Source organism: Salvelinus fontinalis, chromosome 31, assembly GCF_029448725.1.
Source record: "Salvelinus fontinalis isolate EN_2023a chromosome 31, ASM2944872v1, whole genome shotgun sequence".
In the NCBI taxonomy this organism is placed as follows: Eukaryota; Metazoa; Chordata; class Actinopteri; order Salmoniformes; family Salmonidae; genus Salvelinus; species Salvelinus fontinalis.
Window position 1 is genome coordinate 15,997,094 of NC_074695.1, and position 18,879 is coordinate 16,015,972.

Below are 18,879 nucleotides of genomic sequence, written 5' to 3' on the forward strand. Positions count from 1 at the left end.
TCAGGAAGTCCAGGACCCAATTGCACAGGGCGGGGTTGAGACCCAGGGTCTCAAGCTTAATGATGAGCTTGGAGGGCACTATGGTGTTGAATGCTGAGCTGTAGTCAATGAACAGCATTCTTACATAGGTATTCCTCTTGTCCAAATGGGATAGGGCAGTGTGCAGTGTGATGGCGATTGCATCGTCTGTGGACCTATTGGGGTGGTACGCAAATTGAAGTGGGTCTAGGGTGACAGGTGATATGATCCTTGACTAGTCTCTCAAAGCACTTCATGATGACAGAAAAATATAATCATACTTTATTTGTCACATGCGCTTAATACAAGTGTAGACCTTAAAAAAAAGTGTAGACCTTTTTTTTTAAACAAGTGTAGACCTTACCATTAAGGTGAGTGCTACGGGGAGATTTGCCATTTAGTTCAGTTACCTTTGCTTCTTGGGTACAGGAACAATGGTGGCCATCTTGAAGCATGTGGGGACAGCAGACTGCGATAGGGAGAGACTGAATATGTCCGTAAACACACCGGCCAGCTGGTCTGCGCATGCTCTGAGGACGCGGCTAGGGATACCGTCTGGGCCGGCAGCCTTGCGAGGATTAACACATTTAAATGTCTTCCTCACGTCAGCCACGGAGAAGGAGAGCCCACAGTCCTTGGTAGCGGGCCGCGTTGGTGGCACTGTATTATCCTCAAAGCGGGCAAAGAAGGTGTTTTGTTTGCAAGACATCGGTGTCCATGACGTGGCTGGTTTTATTTTTGCAGTCCGTGATTGTCTGTAGACCCTGCCACATACGTCTCGTGTCTGAGCCTTTGATTTGCGACTCCACTTTGTCTCTATACTGACATTTTGCTTGTTTACCTTTACATTACATTTAAGTCATTTAGCAGACGCTCTTATCCAGAGCGACTTACAAGTACATACATTCATACTTTTTTGTACTGGCCCCCCGTGGGAATCAAACCCACAACCCTGGCGTTGCAAGCGCCATGCTCTACCAACTGAGACACACTGGACGTTGTTTGATTGCATTGCGGAGGGAATAACTACATTGTTTACAGTATATTCGGCCATATTCCTAGTCACCTTTTGCGCGAATGCCCCTATCTATCCACGGTTTCTGGTTTGGGTAGGTTTTAATAGTCACAGTGGGTACAACATCTCCTATGCACTTCCTTATAAAATCACTCACCGAATCAGCGTATAAATCGATAAAATTCTCTGAGGCGTCCCGGAACATGTCCCAGTCCGCGTGATCAAAACAATCTTCAAGTAGTGGATTCCAATTGGTCAGACCAGCGTTGAACAGTCCTTATCACAGGTATATCCTGTTTGAGTTTCCACCTATAGGAAGGAAGGGGATAAATGGAGTCAAGGTCAGATTTGCTGAAAGGCCTTGTATGCATCATGGAAGTTAGAGTAGCAGTGATCCAGTGTTTTGCCAGCACGAGTGCTACAATCAATATGCTGACAGAATTTAGGTAGCCTTGTTCTCAAATTTGCTTTGTTAAAATCCCCAGCTAAAATAAATGCAGTCAGTTACAAGACAGTTACAGTCACCAATGCTCTGGATAACATGAAAACTGCTGAATCAGCTCTGCTTGGGTGAGTAAAATGGTCAGAGTGGTCTTATTTGTGTCCGGAAGTAGCTAGCCAACGTTAGCTTGGGTGCTTGACTGCCATTGTAAGGTCAGAACGCTCAAATCAACCATACTCCTCGGCCTGAGTCTCCAGTGTGCGCTCCGAGAGTGAAACGCTCTGAATTTACAAACGGACAATCTGACAAAGCTCTGAATTTACGAGTGCACTCTGGAACATCACACTGAATTTAAGAACACATCCAAAGTCGTAAAATGTCTAACTAGTCATTTATTATGCTAACTAGCTAGCAAGAGGTTGCATCAACTTCCGGTAGACAGGCGAAGAGCTAGTACGCTTAACTGAAAGCATACTGTTCATTTATAGTATATTAAAATGAACTAATAGTATATTGTATGTAGTATATACTCGAAGTATGTAGTATACAGTATGTTAGTATGGGTATTCAAACACAGCTCATGAGTCGTTAATCAAGAAACATACACCCCCTTCTTCTTCTTGAAGAGATGTTTATTTCTGTCGCGCGACACAAAGAATCCCGGTGGCTGTACCGACTCCGACAGCAAATCCCGAGAGAGCCATGTTTCCGTGAAACAGAGTATGTTACAATCCCTGATGTCTTTCTGGAAAGCAACCCTTGCCCTAATTTCATCTACCTTGTTATCTAGAGACCGGACATTAGCGAGTAATATACTCGGAAGCGGTCGGTGGTGTGCGCGCTTCCGAAGTCTGACCAGAAGGCCGCTCTGTCTTCCTCTTCTGCGGCAACGTTGTTTTGGGTCAGCCTCTGGAATCAGTTCAAATGCCCTGGGTGGTTCGGACAAAGGATCCACTTTGGGAAAGTCGTATTCCTGGTCGTAGTGCTGGTAAGACGTCGCTCTGATATCCAATAGTCCTTCCCAGCTGTATGTAATAACACTTAAGATTTTCTGGGCTAACAATGTAAGAAATAATACATAAAAAAAACAAAATACTTCAAAGTTTCCTAAGGACTAGAAGCGAGGCGGCTCTCACTGTCGGCACCATTTTGTACCTACCATAGGAGTCCCCTCGAAGCCTACCATTGGCTGTATACACACCCAGCGTGCGACAGAGCTGCAGGAGTTGTGACCTGTTTTTCTTGGTTATGTTGTCGTAGTTGTGCCTTTCTCTCTCCCTCTCTCCCTTTCTCTCTTTTTCTCTCTCCCCGCCTCTCCCTCTCTCTCTCTGTCTCTCCATATTTGTGTGTCTGTTCATTCAATACTCCTGTCGGTCTTATTTGCTCTTTAGGCTAATGGCATTATCTCTCTCTTTGTCTCTCTTTGTCTCTTTTCTGCTGACAGCCTCCCCTTTGCCGCAACCCTGGTCTTAACGTTGTTTATTCATACTGCTTCCCTCCCTCCCTGTCTCCCTCCGTCTCCCTCCGTCTCCCTCCGTCTCCCTCCGTCTCCCTCCGTCTCCCTCCCTGTCTCCCTCCGTCTCCCTCCCTGTCTCCCTCCGTCTCCCTCCCTGTCTCCCTCCGTCTCCCTCCCTGTCTCCCTCCGTCTCCCTCCGTCTCCCTCTTTCCTTCCCTCCGTCTCCCTCTTTCCTTCCCTCCGTCTCCCTCCCTCCCTCCCTCCTTCCTTCCCTCCGTCTCCCTCCCTCCCTCCCTCCCTCCCTCCCTCCCTCCCTCCCTCCCTCCCTCCCTCCCTCCCTCCCTTCTCATATTTCATTCCATCCACATATCCCTTCTTCTGCCAGCTGACTCACCCTTCCTGATAAACTGAGGAAAAGAGAGGGAGGAAAAGGGAGGAGGAGAGAACGGGTTTATGAGGACAAGTAAAGATGGTCTGACATGTGGATTAAGACAGAATAAATGTACCTTGGTAAAGAGTATGAGAGAATGTGAGACATTGATTGACAGGTAGTGTGAGCAACTATGTAGATAAGATAACAAAAGTGAAAGTAGGCTACAGCTTGATAAAAGGAAAATGTATTCCTCCTGGTGATTTGTTTATTAACTGTCTTACTCTTCTATTGGTTAAGTCGTGCTTTAAATGGACCTCGAGTCTTTCCTGGTTAGATTTAGGTCCATATACTGTAGATCTAGTATGAAGAAGATGAGTACTCTGTGTATAAGTCAAGCAGAGCTAGAAGAGAGACGAGAGATGTGTTCCATATTGATCTGTCTGAGCTTGACTTCCTACATCTTCCCACTCTGAACGATCCACTGGGCTCCCTCTCTAAACATGACTAATGTTACATTATGAAATACTACTGTATTGCTACAACAGGTTCTTAAATGAGACTGATCAGATGAAATGACTGTGGTTATGAATGAACTTCAATGATCTCCTGCTGCACTGCTGCTCACTGCAGTTTCACATTGATGCTGATCAGAGCTACTCCGTCACCTTCAGTATCCCCAGTGCCAACCCCAGTGCCAACCCCTGTCTCTCTCCCTGTCTCTCTCCCTGTCTCTCTCCCTGTCTCTCTCCCTGTCTCTCTCCCTGTCTCTCACATTTTTCTGGATTGATGAAAACAAGTAGGGGAGTAGACAATGCTTCTGCAAAAGTCACAACAACATGAGAAAAGATTAGCATGACGATCAGTAGAAAATACAGTAGAGTTGTGTACAGTCCTGATCAATCCTGACCAACCCTCTCCTCTATCTCTTCCTCTCCTCTATCTCTTCCTCTATCTCTTTCTATCTCTCTATTCAGTTTTAGGATCAGTGAAAGGCCAGTTTTGTACAGCCCTCAGTCAGTCTAGACCCAGACCACCCCAGGATAGACAGTATCATAGTCAAAGTCTTAATTTCCCCAGTGTTGTCTCGCTGTTATCACCTGACAGGAGCAGAAAGATGAGAGAATCAACTATAGAAATGAGTCCCACTTAGAACAATGATATTTCATTGCCAAGCTTTTGATCACAAAGACCCTTATCAGAGCATACAGCCAACTCGCTCGCTCTCTCTTTGCACTTTTTAGGGTCAGGGAAAATTCAGGCCAGGGAAGAGCACCCAAGACACTGAATATCATATTTCCAAAGTGTTGTATCACTGTTATCACCCAACTGCCTGTCTGTTATCATGTCACAACACAGGGAGGCTTCCTACAGGTTACTAAGACACTTTCTCATTATCCCCCAATCAGCAAGTCTAAGAATCACCTGGCTCTGCCCCTCAGGCACCACTCCCAGTCACAGATCACAAACGACATGAATTCACAACACGTTTTACACGTATTATTGTATTACATAACACAACAACGCTTTCAGACACTGAGATTTCCTTTAAATTGGACCATTATTAATTGAAAACCCACTAGATTGTGAGTGCGAGTGTGTGCATGTGTGTGTGTGTGTGTGTGTGTGTGAGCGTGTGTGTCTGCAAAATATGTTTTAGTTGCTACATAAGACAAAATCTGTTAATTGTTAGAAACAGATGGACTCGGTCAACCATGGTAGACGTTATTAATATAAAGGGTAATTTGGCCAAGCCATTAAAGCACCTGTATAGGGCTATTAGACAGAGCATGATGAAGAAGATACAAGGAGAGATGTGGGCTGCTCCCAAATGGCACCTTATTCCCTGTTTAGTGGACTATATAGGAACTAGGGTGCCATTTGGGATGCAGACAGACAGCAGAGAGAGTGAGATGTAGAGCACAGCGTCGGGTCGTAGGCTATACCACTATGCTAATAAGTCTATTGTTATGCCTGCTAGAGCTGATCTGCATCGATGCATATAGGAAGAGGAGAGAGAGCTGCTATCTGGCTGCTGAAACCTGGCAAAAGTAATCCAGCTAGAGAGAACAGGGAGGGGAGGAGGATGGAGGGAGGGAGGGGGTGGGGTGAACTGAGGGAATTGAGAGAGGAAAGGGAGGGATGGGGGAAGAAGACAATAAAGGAATGGTCAGAATTCACCGAGAGTGCAAGCTGAGTGAGAGAGCGAGGCAGGGGAAGAGGGAGGGATGAGGGGAGAGGCAGAGCAGAAGAAAGGTGATGTCACCTCTAGCAGGAAGCCAATGAGAGCGAGGGAGGCAGAGAGAGAGAGAGAAAGAGGGAGAGAGGGTGTGTTTTTGTATCACTGCAGCATCAGCACAGAGAGAGAGGAGAGGGCACAATCAATTTGATAGAGAGAGGGGAAGAGAGAGAGAGCGATAGAGCGAGGGGAAGAAAACAAGGAGGACAGAGGAAAAGGAGAATCAACATCCCTGAGGCCATCTTTTACACCTGTGGAGGTAAGAGAAGAACAGAGAGAGAGAGAGAGATTAATTAGAATGCTGGCTGGGTGGAGGAGAGGTGGCTGGAGGATTATAGCTTCACCACACCTTGGTCACATCTGCAGTTACACTCACAGCATCACAATCACCTTCCTAGCCTGTCTGTGATGGCTGTGGAAAGATGGTTAGATTTCTAGAAGAGTAATTTAATGTGTTGTTGTGAATGTATTTGTGGTGAGTGGAGAATAATATTAGTAGTGATGTCATTGGATACAACTGTCAAAGTATATATATTTCAAGATTTCTGTTGAGAATATTGTTAAAATGGGCAAATGTGCTTATCGTCATTTCTCTCAATGTTGTGCTAGAAGTGGTTGTAAGTTTTGTACCGTAGTGTCACCTTCATAGTTTACGTTTAATTAATTTGAAAATTATGATTTGTAATTGTGAAAATGACAGTATATTGAAGCAGACATCTTGTTGAATAGTTTGAATGGATGTTACATAGAGAAATGATATGATGGTATGTCTTTAGTCCGTTTTGCTGGGCACACAGTCAGACAGTGTGTAGCATGCAACAGGGTCTGACTGGTTGGTATTAATATTGAATGCAATGCTGTTGTGGAACTTTGGAGGAAATTATATTATCGGCTGGTGTTTTACTAATCTGCATAAATAGAGATTTTACTTTGCATTTTATGACAGTGTGTGATGATACAAGTTTGAAATAAGTGTTGACACATTAAAGAAAATACATTGAAAATGAGTGTGGGGTTATTTTGCTCACTTACAATGTTTTCAAAAAAATATGTCACATAAAACAAATATTTTTACAAAATACAATATATTATTATTGCTACAATATGTGAGGCATTTTAACATAGTTCTGTTCACTTATGTCCTTCCCTTTAGACCATGCATACCTTTATCATTTTGACCAATCTTTCAGTTAACTCTGCTTATTTTCGGCTTATCTCTCTTTCTACTCTGCTACGTTATACAGTATTTTCCACTCTTCTCCCTGTTGTACTCCCCTTCTCCTCTAACTCACTGGTTTCATGTTGTTAAGGAAGGCTCTGATTGCACTGTGCTGTAATGATATATTCACAGGTCTGGTAGCCTGCTGGTCCCAGGTCTGTTTGTGTTCATATGGGCCAGCACAAACAGATCTGGGATCAGGCTAGTGGTCTGAAGGAAGGAGGTCTAATCTGAGAGAAAGAAAGTTATCCTGATCTAGGATCGGTTTTGTCCTTTAGATCATACTAAATAAGATCATATGGACAGAGAGGACCTGATTGATCAGCACTCAACGTTGTGAATACAGGCTTTCCTGTCCTGACTGTCCTACTGCAGTGTATCTCTCTCTCTCTTCTTTCTCTCACTCTCGCTCTGGAACCGAAGGCATTTATCTGGGGCGGGGCTCCTCTAAGGTGCTCCTGTGTTCCTCCCTCTAGCTACCTTAACTACAGTACTGTCTGATGGGACAGAGAGGGAGGCGGGAGAAGAAGAGACCGAGCAAAGGGTGAAGGAGAGTGAGAGAAAAGGGGAGAGAAACAGGTGGAAGGGGAGGGAGAGAGAGTGAAGTGGTAGAGGAAAGAAGAGAGAGAGGTAAAGAAAGAATGATGTAGAAAGAGAAAAAGAGAGAGATGCTTTCAACAGGAGAGAGAGAGAGAGAGAGAGAGAGAGAGAGAGAGTGAGAGAGAGAGAGAGAGATTTTGAAAAGGAAAAGATGGGTGTGGCAGTCAGTCAGGCAGCTCTCCCAACAGACTGTATAGGCGTGCCTGTGAACGGATGCAAACACCAGGCAACGTGCCAAACATGGCAATGAATTTGCAAATCTACATTAATCCATTAGGCAAATGAGAGGATTACAATGTAGAGTGTTCTGGTATTAGAATGCAAAACATTCTATTCTATTTCTAGAACACAGTACACAGAACAGGCAGCCCATAATACAATGAACAAAAATATAAACACAACATGTAAAGTGTTGAGCTGAAATAAATAAATCCCATGAGCTGAAATAAAAGATTCCCAGAAATGTTCTACACGCACAAAAAGCTTATTTCTCCCAAATGTTGTGCACAGATTTGTTTACATCTCTGTTAGTGAGCATTTGTCCTTTGCCAAGATAAGTAATCCACCTGACAGGTGTATCATGATCATTACACAGGTGCACTTTGTACTGGGGAAATAAAAGGCCACTCTAAAATATGCAGTTTTGTCACACAACACAATGCCATAAATGTCACAAGTTTTGAGGGAGCATGCAATTGGCATGCTGACTGCAGGAATGTCCACCAAAGCTGTTGCCAGAGAATTTGTTAATTGATCTACCATAAGCCGCCTCCAACGTCGTTTTAGAGAATTTGGCAGTACGTCCAACCGGCCTCACAACCGCAGACCACGTGTATGGTGTTGTGTGGGAGACAGGTTTGCTGATGTCAAGAAATTAGCTGTAAAACAGCAAAACAATTCTCTGTGCCCGATGGAAAAATAAGTAGAATTGCATGAAATGCTTTATAAAATTGCTAACTTTTCTCTCCGCCCCATGTGTAGAATTGCAGAAAGCTTGCTTAAAAACTGCAACATTTTCTCTACTCCTAATGTCAAAATGTGTAGAATTGCAGGAAATTCAATTTGGAGTTAAATAAAAATGTTCTCCAACGTCAAGGGTGGGGCCACTAAAATGTTTTGTTGATAGGTGGGGAGCAGCCCAACCAAATCTTGCTTATGGACCCCACCTCTCTCTCTCCTCCCCCCACCCACCTCTCTCCTCCCTCCCCAGCCCGTCCCAGATGAGATGAAGATTGGAGACGTGGTTTAACGGCTGACAATGACTTGTTACCATCTGTACGACATCCATAAACATACTGCACAGCACACACAACATCAATCAAAATCTAGCCAGGGAGAGATGAAGGGTGTGTGTGTGTTTGTCGTTGCGTGCAGGTGCGTGTGCATGCTTGTGTGTCTCTCCGCGCCTTTGCTTGTGTGTGTGTGTTTGCTCTGAGGCAGAACACCCATGAGACGAGCAGTCTGCTTCTGCAGCTATCATATTGTTTAATGCAATAGTGTGTGTTTCGCTACTGTGTGCGCTGGTGTTTTCAGCAGGGACCCCATTTTCTTTTGCCAGAATTTATGGGGACCCCATTTTTTTCCCCCGAGAATTTTTTGCGACTCCACTCCACCACAAATCTAACAGACACTTAAAATAGGTACATTTCACATCAATAAATAACCTTCAATTCACTGCATTTTCATATCTTATCATTATTCTTATTTTTTAAATACATTTACTCAAAATTGTATTTATCAAATTATCTTTCTCAAAAACGTTTGTATATTTTCCCATACAATATATATATGTATATATATATATATACAATAATACAATCTGTACTCTTGTTTTTTTTTATTGGCGACCCCAATGCAGTTCCCCCTTGACCCCAGTAGGGGTCACAACCCTAACTTTGAATGTCCTAGATCTGCTGCTCCTAGAGCCAGACAGATAGTTGTTTTTTCTTGCTGTCTTTCATATAGCTACACTATACACACACACACATCGCTGTACAGTACAGTGTGTGATTACCCTGGGTCCGCTATGCTGTAGCAGAATGCAATCTCCTCCTTCTCGCTGAAGCCAGCTGGAGAATTATTGAGCTGTTCTAACAGAGGGATGACTGAAGAGGGTGATTTAAGAGAGACCAGGGAGAAATAGAGAGAGTGTGGGGCAGATAAAGAGAGAGTTAAGAGAGAGAGGTAAGAGAGAGATGGCTCGAGGGGAGGGGGATGGGCGGAGAAAAAGAGGTTAAAAAGAGAGAGAGGGAGGGGAGAGAAAGAGGGAGGGGAGAAAGAAAGAGGGGAGGGGAGGATGAGAGAGGGAGGGATAAGGGAGAGCAATAGAGAGGGATGGAGTGAGAGCGAAAGGAAGGGTGGTCTCCCATTTGAAAAGCAATGCACTCACAATCCTGTAATATATATGCTGGTAGATAAATTGTCTGAAGAGACCGAGAGAAAAAAACAGAGGAGGGATCAAGAGAAGAATGAGCGAGAAAGACAAGTTCACAGGGAGATGGCAGCAACGACAGAAGAGAGGAAGAAGGGATGGAGGGAGGGAAAGATAAACATGATATGCACAGTTTATATGACATATAGATCAATGTGTTAGTGAACCAGAGAGACGGGGCAGGGTTGCATCATTTGCAGGGTTTATTTTCATGTTTACATGTATTTCTTTCTGTGCACTATTAAGTTTTATGTAATGCCAATGGTGTTGGTGTTATTCAAGCTACGGTATTGTGTGTGTGTGTGTGTGTGTGTGTGTGTGTGTGTTAAACTGTAGAGATGTCATTGTGTTAAGGACGGTGGGCTGTGTGCTCTCAATCTGCCAGCCAGGAGAGCTCACTGGGAAGAGAGGTGTTATTTATACCAACTAGTGAACAGCACTGTATGCTAGACCTGTTTAAAGGCTTAGGAAATGAGGCACCCAGTGTGTGTGTGTGTGTCTTTAGTTTTTAGCCTGACACTAGCAAGATGCTCCACAGTGTTACGCTATTTAGATGCTCCACAGTGTTAGGCTAGCTAGATGCTCCACAGTGTTAGGCTAGCTAGATGCTCCACAGTGTTTAACTAGCTAAATGCGCCAAAGCCACCTGTTATTTTGCCTCAGGCCCTCACTGCCACTAGACTAAAGCAAGCCACAACTCACACCATTCACTCACTAGACTAGAGCAAGCCACTACTCACACTCTTCACTCACTAGACTAGAGCAAGCCACTCCTCACACCATTCATTCACTAGACTAGAGCAAGCCACTACTCACACCATTCATTCACTAGACTAGAGCAAGCCACTACTCACACCATTCATTCACTAGACTAGAGCAAGCCACTCCTCACACCATTCATTCACTAGACTAGAGCAAGCCACTACTCACACCATTCATTCACTAGACTAGAGCAAGCCACTCCTCACACCATTCATTCACTAGACTAGAGCAAGCCACTACTCACACCATTCATTCACTAGACTAGAGCAAGACACTACTCACACCATTCATTCACTAGACTAGAGCAAGCCACTCCTCACACCATTCATTCACTAGACTAGAGCAAGCCACTCCTCACACCATTCATTCACTAGACTAGAGCAAGCCACTACTCACACCATTCATTCACTAGACTAGAGCAAGCCACTCCTCACACCATTCATTCACTAGACTAGAGCAAACCACTACTCATACCATTCACTCACTAGAGCAGAAAGACTATAAACTACACACTGGAGCGTCTTGTGTGAAAGCGCCATTATAAATTAAAGACACACACACACTGTGTGCCTCATTTACAAAGCCTTTAAACCAGATTAAAGTCTAGCTGCTATTTTCCAGGGAATATGACATTACAGGCAGAACGAAGGTAAAACCCAGGATAACAGATGAAAAGAGATAATAAGATAACGTGTAAATATAGGCTACATCTGAAATGGGACTCTATTGTCTAGAGAAAGGGGGAGACCTCGTCAGTTGTACAACTGAATGCCTTCAACTGAAATGTGTCTTCTGCATTTAACCCTCTGAATCAGAGCGGTGCGGAGGGCTTCCTTAATCGACATCCAAGTCTTCGGTGCCCGGGGAACAGTGGGTTAACTGCCTTGCTCAGGGGCAGAATGGCACATTTTTACCTCGTCAGCTCAGGGATTCGATCCAGCAACCTTTCAGTTACTGGCCTAATGCTCTAACCACTAGACAGTGCACTATTATTTGACCAGGGCCCATGGGGATCTAGTTAAAGTATGCACTACAGTGCATTCGGAAAGTATTCAGACCCCTTGACTTTTTCCACATTTTGTTACGTTACAGCCTTATTCTAAAATGTATTAAATTGTTTCCATCTACACACAATACCCCATAATGACAAAGCAAAACATTTTTGGTTTTTGTCTTCAAATTTATAACAAATAAAAAAACAGAAATATCACATTTACATAAGTATTCAGACCCTTTATTCAGTACTTTGTTGAAGCACCTTTGGCAGAGATGACAGCCTCAAGTCTTCTTGGGTATGACGCTACAAGCTTGGCACACCTGTATTTGGGGAGTTTCTCCCATTCGTCTCTGCAGATCCTCTCAAGCTCTGTCAGGTTGGATGAGGAGTGTCGCTGCACAGCTATTTTCAGGTCGGGTTCAAGTCCCGGGCTCTGGCTTGGCCACTCAAGGACATTCAGAGACTTGTTCTGAAGCCACTCCTGCGTTGTCTTGGCTGTTTTCTTAGGGTCGTTGTGCTGTTGGAAGGAGAACCTTCTCCCCAGTCTGAAGTCCTGAGCGCTCTGGAGCAGGTGTTCATCAAGGATCTCTGTACTTTGCTCCGTTCATCTTTCCCTCGATCCTGACTAGTCTCCCTGTCCCTGCCGATGAAAACATCCCCACAGTATGATTCTGCCACCACCATGCTTCAACGTAGGGATGGTGCCAGGTTTCCTCCAGACGTGACGCTTGGCATTTAGGCCAAAGAGTTATTTGGTTTCATCAGAGAATCTTGTTTCTCATGGTCTGAGAGTCCTTTAGGTGCCGTTTGGAAAACTTCAAGCGGGCTATCATGTGCCTTTTACTGAGAAGTGGCTTCCGTCTGGCCACTCTACCATAAAGTCCTGATTGGTGGAGTGCTGCAGAGATGGGTGGACTCTAATCAGGTTGTAAAAACATCTCAAGGATGATCAATGAAAACAGGATGCACCTGAGCTCAATTTCGAGTCTCACAGCAAAGGTCTGAATGCTTATGTAAACAAGGTATCTGTTTTTTTATTTTGAATAAATTGGCAAAGAATTCTAAAAACCTGTTTTCACTGTCACTGGGGTATTGTGTGTAGATTGATGAGGGGGGGGGGGGGGGGGGGGGGACTATGTAATCGATTTTAGAATAAGGCTGTAACGTAACAAAATGTGGAAAAAGTCAAGGAGTCTGAATACTTTCTGAATGCACTGTACGTACAGTACCAGTCCAAAGTTTAGACACACTTGCTCATACAAGGGCTTTTCTTTATTTTACGATTTTCTACATTGTAGAATAATAGTGAAGACATCAATACTATGAAATAACACATATGGAATAATGTAGTAACCAAAAAATTGTTCAACAAATCAAAATATATTTTATATTTGAGATTCTTCAAAGTAGCCACCCTTTGCCTTGATGACAGCTTTGCACACTCTTAGCATTCTCTCAACCAGCTTTACATGGAATGCTTTTCCAACATTCTTGAAGGAGTTCCCACATATGCTGAGCACTTGTTGGCTGCTTTTCCTTCACTCTGTGGTCCAACTCAGCCCAAACCATCCCAATTGGGTCAAGGTCGGGTGATTGTGGAGGCCAGGTTATCTGATGCAGCACTCCATCACTCTCCTTCTTGGTCAAATAGCCCTTACACAGCCTGGAGGTGTGTTGGGTCATTGTCCTCTTGAGAAACAAATGATAGTCCCACTAAACGCAAACCAGATGGGATGGCGTATCGCTGCAGAATGCAGTGGTAGCCATGCTGGTTAAGTGTCACTGACAGTGTCACTAGCAAAGCACCCCCACACCATCATACCTCCTCCTCCATGCTTCACAGTGGGAACCACAAATGCAGAGATCATCCGTTCACCTACTCTGCATCTCACAAAGACACAGTGGTTGGAAGCAAAAATCTCAAATTTGGACTCATAAGACCAGACAGATTTCCGCCGGTCTAATGTCCATTGCTCATGTTTCTTGGCCCAACCAAGTCTCTTCTTCTTATTGGTGTCCTTTAGTAGTGGTTTCTTTGCAGCAATTCGACCATGAAGGCCTGATTCACACAGTCTTCTCTGAACAGTTGATGTTGAGATGTGTCTGTTTCTTGAACTCTGTGAAGCATTTATTTGGGCTGCAATTTCTGAGGCTGGTAACTCTACTGAACTTATCCTCTGCAGCAGAGGTAACTCTGGGTCTTCCTCTACTGTGGCGCTTCATCACAGCGCTTGATGGTTTTTGCCACTGCACTTGAAAAAACGTTCAAAGTTCTTGAAATGTTCCAGATTGACTGACCTTCATGTCTTAAAGTAATGATGGGCTTTCGTTTCCATTTGCTTATTTGAGCTGTACTTGCCATAATATGGACTTGGTCTTTTACCAAATAGGGCTATCTTCTGTATACCACCCCTACCTTGTCACAACACAACCGATTGGCTTGAACGCATTAAGAAGGAAAGAATTTCCATAAATTAACTTAATCAAGGCACACCTGTTAATTGAAATGCATTCCAAGTGACTACTTCATGAAGCTGGTTGAGAGAATGCCAAGATTGTGCAAAGCTGTCATGGAGGCAAAGGATGGCTACTTTGATGAATCTCAAATCTCAAATCTATTTAGATTTGTTTAACACTTTTTTGGTTTCTACATGATTCCATATGTGTTATTTCATAGTTCTGATGTCTTCACTATTATTCTACAATGTAGAAAACAGTAAACATAAAGAAAAACCCTTGAATGAATAGGTATGTCCAAACTTTTGATTGGTACTGTATGTATGTGTGTCACACACACACTTGTTAGATTTAGTTTCTGCAGCTGGAGGCCTAGCTCGACTGACTGACTGGTGGGTGTCAAGTGGTGGATCAGGCAGACATGTGTCGGGGTGGGGTTCAGAATACATTACTTTGATTTAGAGAGTGAAGGGTCAGGCAAGGAGTGATTGGAAGGCAGGGGGACATGATTATTCAACCTGGAGGGAGGGAGGGGTGTCTGAATATCTATAGAGAGGTGAGGGATTTTATGATGAAATAGAATAGAATAGCATAGATACTTAATTGAGAAAGCAATAATAATGCATAAATATATAATAGACAAGGACAGAAAAAAAGGAAAGATTAGAGTTGATTTGAAAGGTAGTGGGTGGTTTTAAAAAGGGGAGAGACCTGGGGATGTTGTCAACATTAGGTCAGTGCCCAGTGATGATCCAAGGCAAAGGAGATAGACACCTACAGTACAGTTTATACCAGTTCTCTGCAACAAAGCACTAATACTACCACTACTACTACTATTACTACTATTACTATTACTATTACTACTACTATTACTACTACTACTAGTACTACTATTACTACTATTACTACTATTACTATTACTACTACTATTACTACTACTACTAGTACTACTATTACTACTATTACTACTATTACTACTATTACTATTACTACTACTATTACTACTACTACTAGTACTACTATTACTACTACTATTACTACTACTACTAGTACTACTATTACTACTACTACTACTACAGTGGCGGTCAGTGCCGTTTAAGATGGAGGAGGATGTTTTTTTTTTCATGAGCATGGCCTTTTATCTATTACAGCATATTGGATGACTCATTCATATTCCATTCACCCAGTTCAATGTCACATTGATAGGTTTAGGCTACTAAAGTTGAAGTCAGAAGTTTACATACATTTAGGTTGGAGTCATTAAAACTTGTTTTTCAACCACTCCACAAATGTCTTGTTAACAAACTGTAGTTTTGGCAAGTCGTTTAGGACATCTACTTTGTGCATGACACAAGTAATTTTTCCAACAATGTTTACAGACAGATGATTTCACTTGTAATTCACTGTATCACAATTCCAGTGGGTCAGAAGTTTACATACACTAAGTTGATTGTGCCTTTAAACAGCTTGGGAAATTCCAGAAAATGATCTCATGGCTTTAGAAGCTTCTGATAGACGAATTGACAACATTTTAGTCAATTGGAGGTGTACCTGTGGATGTATTTCAAGGCCTACCTTCAAACTCAGTGACTCTTTGCCTGACATCATGGGAAAATCAAAAGAAATCAGCCAAGACCTCAGAGAAAAAATTGTAGATCTCCACAAGTCTGGTTCATCCTTGGGAGCAATTTCCAAACACCTGAAGGTACCACGTTGATCTGTACAAACAATAGTACGCAAGTATAAACACCATTGGACCACGCAGCCGTCATACTGCTAAGGAAGGAGACGCGTTCTGTCTCCTAGAGATGAACGTACTTTGATGTGAAAGGTGCAATCCCAGAACAACAGCAAAGGACCTTGTGAAGATGCTGGAGGAAACAGATACAAAGTATCTATATCCACAGTAAAACAAGTCCTATATCGACATAACCTGAAAGGCCACTCAGTAAGGAAGAAACCACTGCTCCAAAACCGTTCCGACCATGCAGTAATATCTAACAAATAATCTAACCTAACAATTTCACAACAACTACCTTATACATACAAGTGTAAAGAAATGAATAAGTATATGTACATATAAATATATGGATGAGCGATGGCCGAACAGCATAGGCAAGATGCAGTAGATGGTATAGAGTACAGTATATACATATGAGATGAGTAATGTAGGGTATGTAAACATTATATAAAGTGGCATTGTTTAAAGTGGCTAGTGATACATTTATTACATAAATTTTTCATTATTAAAGTGGCTAGAGATGAGTCAGTATGTTGGCAGCAGCCACTCAATGTTATTGATGGCTGTTTAACAGGCTTGTTCCCTATTTAGTGCACTATATAGGGAATTGGGTGACTTTTGGGACACACCCTTTAAAAATGGGGTTCAAGTATCACACTTGTGGAAAATATGGAGATGGGATGGAATTAATTTCATTTGATCGAGAGGATTACCTTATTAAATCTCTGTCAGTGGCACCCCTTTCTCGTGTGTGTGTGTGTGTGTTTGTATGAGCGCGTGTGTCTGTGTGCATGCACATACGCGTGTGTGTTAGAGAGAGAGGAGTAGGAGGGGATTAATACCCCTTGAAAAACATAGGAAATATCCCTGTTTAACCATTAAACAGGAACCTAACAGTATTATGACTACTAAATTGAAGTCATAAGAGAAGTGAATGCTGAGTATGCCTTACGACTTCAAACAATCAAGTCATTTACGGAGCACAGTAGGTGTCAAAGAGAAAGCTTTTTCTTCGATTAAAGCTGGAAAATGCATGAATCCTGCATGAAGAAGATTTAATCTGCTTAATTCTATTATAATTGGAAACGCCCGTAAACATATTAGAGTTCCTAGAATCTCATAAAAGGAAATGGTTTCAGAACGAAAAGAGAAAAACAAGAAACAGACTGAAGGAGAAACGGAGAGAGAGAACACTACAGAGATAAGAGAGGAGATGAGAGAAGCATACATGAGAGGAAAAAAAGAGGGGAGAAGTTCAGATAAAATTTGTTTGCTGTGTGCCCTTCTCTCTGTCTTTCAGATAAACTCTGTCTGCTGTCTGCCCTTCTCTGTCTTTCAGAGACATTCATCTCCCCTCTCTCTTGTTCTCTCTCGCTCGCTCCCTCACTCCCTCGCTCTCTCTCTCGCTCCCTCTCTCTCTCTCTCTCTCTCGCTCCCTCTCTCTGCTCTGTCTCTATCGCTCCCTCTCTCTCTCTCGCTCCCTCACTCCCTCGCTCCCTCTCTCGCTCCCTCTCTCTCTCGCTCTCTCTCTCGCTCTCTCTCTCTCTCTCTCGCTCCCTCTCTATCGCTCCCTCTCTCTCTCTCGCTCCCTCACTCCCTCGCTCTCTCTCTCGCTCCCTCTCTCTCTCGCTCTCTCTCTCGCTCCCTCTCTCTCTCGCTCTCTCTCTCGCTCCCTCTCTCTCTCTCTCTCTCTCTCGCTCCCTCTCTCTCTCTCGCTCCCTCTCTCTCTCGCTCTCTCGCTCCCTCTCTCTCTCTCTCTCTCTCGCTCTCTCTCTCGCTCTCTCTCTCGCTCCCTCTCTCTGCTCTGTCTCTCTCGCTCCCTCTCTCTCTCGCTCCCTCTCTCTCTCTCGCTCCCTCTCTCTCTCTCGCTCCCTCTCTCTCTCGCTCTCTCTCTCGCTCCCTCTCTCTGCTCTGTCTCTCTCGCTCCCTCTCTCTCTCTCTCGCTCCCTCTCTCTGCTCTGTCTCTATCGCTCCCTCTCTCTCTCTCGCTCCCTCTCTCTCTCTCTCGCTCCCTCTCTCTCTCTCTCGCTCCCTCTCAATTCAATTCAATTCAAGGGGCTTTATTGGCATGGGAAACATGTGTTAACATTGCCAAAGCAAATGAGGTAGACAATACACAAAAGTGAAACAAACAAAACAAATTAACAGTAAACATTACACATACAGAAGTTTCAAAACAATAAAGACATTACGAGTGTCATATTAAATATATACAGTGTTGTAACAATGTACAAATGGTTAAAGCACACAAGTTAAAATAAGTAATCATAAATATGGGTTGTATTTACAATGGTGTTTGTTTTTCACTGGTTGCCCTTTTCTTGTGGCAACAGGTCACAAATCTTGCTGCTGTGTTGGCACACTGTGGAATTTCACCCAGTAGATATGGGAGTTTATCAAAATTGGATTTGTTTTCGAATTCTTTGTGGATCTGTGTGATCTGAGGGAAATATGTGTCTCTAATATTGTCATACATTGGGCAGGAGGTTAGGAAGTGCAGCTCGGTTTCCACCTCATTTTGTGGGCAGTGTGCACATAGCCTGTCTTCTCTTGAGAGCCATGTCTGCCTACGGCGGCCTTTCTCAATAGCAAGGCTATGCTCACTGAGTCTGTACATAGTCAAAGCTTTCCTTAAGTTTGGGTCAGTCACAGTGGTCAGGTATTCTGCCACTGTGTACTCTCTGTTTAGGGCCAAATAGCATTCTAGTTTGCTCTGTTTTTTTGTTAATTCTTTCCAATGTGTCAAGTAATTATCTTTTTGTTTTCTCATGATTTGGTTGGGTCTAATTGTGCTGTTGTCCTGGGGCTTTGTGGGGTGTGTTTGTGTTTGTGAACAGAGCCCTAGGACCAGTTTGCTTAGGGGACTCTTCTCCAGGTTCATCTCTCTGTAGGTGATGGCTTTGTTATCCTGTTTGGCGTGCAAGCCCGACCTCGGACCGAAAATGACACCCCTGCAGGGCGCGAAATTCAAAATCTATTTTTAAAAAATATTTAACTTTTACACATTAACAAGTCCAATACAGCATTTGAAAGATAAACATCTTGTCAATCCAGCCAACATGTCCGATTTTTTAAATGTTTTACAGAGAAAACACCACATATATTTATGTTAGCTCACCACCAAATACAAAA

General features: G+C 43.3%; 1 protein-coding gene and 1 long non-coding RNA gene across 3 annotated transcripts in view; one reads left to right on the top strand and one right to left on the bottom strand.

Moving 5' to 3' along the window:
- Positions 1–285: 285 nt before the first annotated feature.
- Positions 286–2,950, bottom strand: LOC129829650 (uncharacterized). Its single transcript, XR_008755422.1, has 2 exons — positions 2,635–2,950; positions 286–1,342 (listed from the first exon to the last, which is right to left on the bottom strand). It is a non-coding gene; the product is annotated as an uncharacterized LOC129829650 (long non-coding RNA).
- Positions 2,951–5,568: 2,618 nt separating this feature from the next.
- LOC129829651 (neural cell adhesion molecule L1-like) overlaps positions 5,569–18,879 on the top strand; it is a 146,645-nt gene continuing 133,334 nt past the window's right edge. For both annotated transcript variants that reach the window (XM_055891486.1, XM_055891488.1), the window contains exon 1: positions 5,569–5,799. The gene's annotated coding sequence lies outside the window, so the exon portion shown is untranslated. The remainder of the gene's footprint in view (positions 5,800–18,879) is intronic.